The sequence below is a fragment of the Epinephelus lanceolatus genome, chromosome 15 (genome assembly GCF_041903045.1).
Source record: "Epinephelus lanceolatus isolate andai-2023 chromosome 15, ASM4190304v1, whole genome shotgun sequence".
NCBI lineage: Eukaryota > Metazoa > Chordata > Actinopteri > Perciformes > Serranidae > Epinephelus > Epinephelus lanceolatus.
Window position 1 is genome coordinate 9,546,056 of NC_135748.1, and position 6,012 is coordinate 9,552,067.

General features: G+C 42.2%; 1 long non-coding RNA gene across 1 annotated transcript; it reads left to right on the forward strand.

Moving 5' to 3' along the window:
• Positions 1-1,562: 1,562 nt before the first annotated feature.
• Positions 1,563-6,012, forward strand: LOC117267241 (uncharacterized). Its single transcript, XR_004502545.2, has 3 exons — positions 1,563-1,636; positions 4,164-4,257; positions 5,748-6,012. It is a non-coding gene; the product is annotated as an uncharacterized LOC117267241 (long non-coding RNA).

Below are 6,012 nucleotides of genomic sequence, written 5' to 3' on the forward strand. Positions count from 1 at the left end.
AGCAAAAAGGTTTGGGGAGGTTAAAAATGCAGCTAATGTGGGAGGATGTAAAGTTAATATTGCAACTTTGTCTTCATTTTATTGATGATGCAGATAAAACAAACAGAATCAACTTGTACATATGACATTTTGCCAATGAAGGTTCATGCACCAAGGTTTTATAGCACCCTTGGCTGAAATTGTCTCTTGCAGACTACAATGAAAAAATAATTGGTGTGTGTATGTGTGTGGATGTGCATTCCTCCAGTGATGAAGCTGTGTCAGTGGCGGCTGTGGTTTGCTTTATCTCTTGCTACCAGAGATAAATCTGACAAGTGCCACAGGTGAGAGCGGTCAGTGGTGTGACATGTCTTCTGGTCCTGAAGGCGTGTCATTTCCTGAAAGACAATGTCCTCAAACTGAGTGTCTGCAGATGTAGAGCAGCAAGACTCAGCTTGCTTGGAAAGTAAACTCAGGGGGTTGGAAGGTAAACATGGCTGTTCTCTCCTGTTTCACAATGTCCACTGAGCATTGAGTCAAACTGCTGAATACTTAGAACAGTTTAATGTGAGCCTGTGTTAATTGGTTTTTTTTTTAGCCACTTAGGGGCATCGCAGTAAGTTGTGTTATCTATTATCACCTTTTAAAGTTGCTATGGGGAGTGTGTTAGCAAAGTTGCCTATTACCACATTTAGCAGACCCAGAGCATGATTCATTTGGAATTGTGTTTTTGTCCAATATTTATTCCCTTTTAGCTCTGTTTTTGGTCTCCACCGACTCCTGAGCAAAATGTCTGGCTCTTTGACTGCTAAACGCTCTGCTATGTTTACCAGCTAGTTGCTAACTGTCAGTGTGTCTCGAATCACATACTTCTGTACGAAGCACTTAATATTTTGAGTGCACAAGAGCGCTAAGTGCATTCACACTGCATAGTACAGGAAAATGCAGTGTATTTGTAGCACACTCAAAACAGTCCAAAAATTGAGTGTGGAATAATAGACATCTCTCATGCTCAACAGTCGCCATCTTTGTGATGTAGTGGAAGCTACCATTAGCTTGCTAGCTAATGTTAGCATTTGCTAGTGAGCTAACTTGCTCCTAGCTAAGGTGACACATTTTAATCAGCACTGACATTGTAGCATACGTTTGGTATATGTGTGGGTGGAGATAGCAACAACACAACATTGAAAATCAGCTCTGTGGCAAAGATAGTTTATGATACACTTTTTGTTCAGCAAAATAATCTCCACATTTATGATTTTTGAAGCCTAAATGCAATTGCCAGAAGTAAAAAGCTAATGTTAGGCTATATACAAACTACTTCACAATTGCATGACTTAACGTAACCACCATAACTTGGCTGTAAAGCCGTGTTCGGCGTGATGATGCTCTGTAGTCTCATATAGCCACTTGTTAACAACCATCTTTTTAAGACGTGTAAAGTGCAACACACACCGCCGCCGGCGTGGCGCTGTGGCCGTCAAGGGCCGCCCCCCAACACACACTGGCAGCGGCGCGCAGCAGCACCGTCAACATGTATTTCCCACCACAGCCCTCTAGGTGGCTGTACCTACACTAGTTGCCAACGGTTGCCAACTGCTAGTAACAGAAGAAGAAGAGGAAAAACTTTGAGGCAACAACAACTTGAATTTCACGGGTGAGTTTCTTATCAAAGTCGTCTTATTAAAAATTTGAAACAACCGGAGTTGATCCTGCGAGACGAGACGTACATAAAAGGCTTTTCTCGCAGCGCCGCCACGAGCACCGGCCGCATTGGAAATAGAGCAGTGGGCTGAATCAGAGCGACGCGGCGCGTCGGCCGGCGCCAGTGTGGGTTGTTTCATAGAATATAATGGAGGCGGGCGTTTTGACGTGCGGCGTACGGCGGCGGTGTGTGTTGCACTTAAAGGTTTTAAAATTCACGTGTGGGGTATTTACTGATGTATTTTATTTCGTACAACAAAGTCTCTTAAACTGGTGTTAAGTACAGACCTTAATTCAGCCATCTAACCAAAAACCTATTCAAGAAAACCCACTGACTTTGAGACGAGGGAGCCCAGAGTGCTTAAATTTGAACTCGCAAAATGTCAGGGCTCCGCCCCTTTTTTTTTTGGGGGGGGGGGGGGGGGGGGGCGTTTATTTCTTTTAAACAAACATTTGTAGGCATGTCTAATAGTTGTTTTGCAACCTTGCCTGATGCTGCGCACACGTTACCTTAATAAATAAGGTTTATCACTGCCATGTCCCTTCAGTTTTCTCCTGTCCCAGTGGATCAGTGACACAACACAGTGGCTGGGTACTGCTTAATTGGACATTTTTTTCATGTGGGCTGTAAAAAAACAACCTTTTTCTATCTAGCCTGAGATTTACTTGGAGATGGCAGTCTGATGCTGCTGTACTGTAACATTACTGCAGCACCTTCCCAGTCAAACTAGCCATCCATCAGTAGTAACTGTCACATGCATCATTGAGCCATTTACCCCACTGACAGTGAATATTCACAAATCTTGTGTGCTTCAAATCTCCGTGTGCAAGCCTTGGTTAACCTGCTACACAGCAGCTTGGCATTTTTCTTTCTCGCACAATGTGACATTGCTTCCCTTAAAAGGGGGCGCAGCCTTGGCAATGATGTGAAGCTGGTGTGATATGTAGAGGGCATAAAGGTACATCACACCTTATGGGACGGGGGCACCATTTTATGAGTATTATGCTGTGTTACCTGTGTCTGCTACAGTGTTTAAGCAACAGTATTTGGACAAACTATTCACGATAAACAATCTAGATTCATATAACTTGGCAGCCCAAAGATAGATTACAGACACTGAGTGCATTTACATGGACAGTTTAATTCCCTTTTCATTTGGAATGAAAGTTCATTCCTATTAAAAGTGATCTTGTAAACACCTAATTCAGAATGAAAATGGCCAATGTGATTGAAAATTCATTCCGATATAAGGGGCTGGATTATTTCGTTTCTAATTCCGAATGAAAGAATTTCTCGCACTTGTATACACTCATTCCTCTTTAAGTTCATTCCGGTCTTTCTGCGCATGCTCACTTCCTTGCCCTTCTGGCGCGATGACGTATATAGCGCGCACGCGACAAGATGGCAGCTTCTAAAAACAAGAGATGGTCCCGAGCGGTCTTCTATCTCCCTTCTTCGACCTTCTACCTCCCTTCTCTTCCTGAACAGACGAAGCATTAGCCCAACAAGGTTGTTGTCGTACTGCTGCTTCAAGAATATAAGCAAAACAAGCCCGAAAAAGGCACTAAGAGCGTCGTCGTCAAGCATCTTGTTATCTGGAGCGAGGACTACAGTGTTTTCTTCCGGTAAACGTAAACACGTAACATCCGCCCTGCCCCCTATCCAATCAGAAACCTTCCCTGCCCCAATCCTTGCGCAGACCTGAATAAAGGCGATTATAAGGCGATTAAACTGATCTCCGTGTAAACCCTCATTCGGAATGAATATTTCCCATGTAAACTACCTGGAAAAACTTTTATTCTGAATGATTTCATTCAGATTTATTTCATTCCGAATGAGAAGCCATCATGTAACCGCACCCACTGATGCACAACCTCCACTCACATACTCAGACAATGTTGTATTGGGACTGAGTGCATACACTTCAGTAACAGAGATAACAGCATGTATACCTCACAAGATGGCGCCCCCTTCCCACATGGTGTGAAGTACCTTCGCATTCTCTATACCTGCCCAGCATCAACAGAAAAAGTAAGCTAGCTATAGCTCCTTAAGTTGGCGGAGAACAAAACAGAGCTAAAATGAGATTGAATACAGGACTTACAATAATCAGGTGTTTAGAAACACAACTTTAAATGAATGCTATTTGCTGCATATTTATGTGTGGGTTAAAAGGTAATAGTATATCAGGGTTTACAGCTTGTTTCCAAGTGCAGTGCCCCCAGTGGCCAAAAATGTGTTACGCCTAGTTCAGATGACACAATGTCAGCGTAGTAGCCCAATTCGGTTGTCCAACTGTGTTGGCCTGGATTTTGACAACAATTAGTGTCATGCACAATAAACAAATGTTTTATCCCATGTAGTGTGTCATAGTAGACAACAGCTGACATTGCGTCCATCGATCAGACTTGAATAAAGTTCAGAATAAAGACTAGCAAGTTTGTTTTCTTTTCGTCTTCCTCGACTCTTTTCATCACAGACGTCACTTTGACCATAAGGAACACAGAGCGATCTGCTGCCATGGACAATGGTATAGAAACAGTGGTGTAAAATAGCAGCACTTCAGCAACCTGGTGAGTACTGCCATTAGCATCATGGCAAGTTTTTATGACTCCATAACTGCTTAATCTGACATGGTGACTGTCAGAACGGACCAACACATCATACAGACTGAACCCAGCATTAATGCAGGTTTAATGTGTGGGCTGTAAAAGCAAAACAATGAGCTGAAAGATGCTAAAAAAAGCTCCATAGACCTGAATGGACCTGCAGAGTTGGATTCTTTCTGTACAGACATATTCTAAGAAAGTTTCACTGCACTCCCTGAGAAAAGCCTAACCAGCTGTATTTCCACAAGCTGTGACAGCCTTCACACTTCTGACTAGTCGGCCCATAAGGAGAGTGAACCCTCTACCTTGGCATTAGTACAGAAGCACCATATTCAAGCTAGCATACATAAGAGAGCTGCAGCAGCTAAGGCAGCTGTTCATGGCGTGGAGGTTCAGACAACATGGCGGTTGGAGAGGTCACCACTAAGTGAGAGAAGACTCTAATCTATTCTGTATGGCAGTGTTTCACAGCTGGAGCAGACAATCAGAGAACTGAACTTTCAGACTATTATACTAAGTACCAGCTCCTCCTTTCAACACTTCAGCCATATTGTTACACCAAATTATTAAATCAAGTTAAAGCTGATGAAGTGGAACAAGCAATTAGAAAGTCAATCAAAGAGTAGCTCAAATCTCAATCTGCTCATTTGTATTAAGACAGTTTAGTTGCTGTACATCATAACGGTGCTCTGCAGTATTCAATTTAATGCAGTTCAGTCTTTATTGTCCCACATGGGCCCATTTGTTCTGTAGGGCAAGGCTTAGAAGATGGCTTTGAAAAGGTTTGAGACATTCTTAAAGGTATCATGTCTTTGCTCTTTCTATCCATCATTAGGCTAATGAGGACTTCATAGCAGGGTGATAATTTGAAAAAGATGTGAGAGATATTCCTCCCTAAAAAGCCATTTTGTGGAATGAAAGTAAAAACCTGAAATCGTTGGGGGTTGTGAAGATAATAGTTTCTGAAGCATAATCAGCTCTTCATGCTTAGGTGTATTATAGGCTGAGAGGAGGATGAGAGAAGAGTAGTTTTTAATGTTATATATACACATTAAATACACAGCAACAAACAAAGACATGCCTTTTGGTACTGTTTTGAAAGAGCACCTAATGCCTTGGTACCTTCGCCCTCCTCCTCCTATATGTATTAGTATCAGTTATTATCAGCTCCTGATTGAGCTTCTATCGCTGTTCAGTTCAAAGCTTAAAAGTAACTGGATATTCTAAATATGGCCTGCTAAGTATAATTAGTGTTTTGAGCCATGGAAAAGTAAACCATTTAGTAATGCTTTACTAATCAGTTACAAGACATTAAAGCTGTAGTTGGTTACTTTTATCAAAAGTAACTTTTTGTTATATTTACTCAAACTGTCATTATATTCACACAGCACTACACTACACAAATAATCTGTGAAGAAATATCATGTTCCTCTGCCTACTCCATTGCCTTGTAGTGCTTCTAATGGCCTAACTGCATGTGACTGAAAACTACCAATCAGAGCCGATGAGTCTCTAACACAGCTGTCAGTCATGTCAATGGCTGAATCCAAATGTCCACCCTCTGGACTCTCGGACTGAGCCCCTGCGGACTTCAGGTGTATGTACTATGATGTATTTACTGCCATCACGTAAAGTCTGTGAGGGCAGAGACTGCAACTGGCTGATGGACAGCCATCAAGACTGTTTTACTTGTTGCCATGGAAACGTTCGACTATCGCT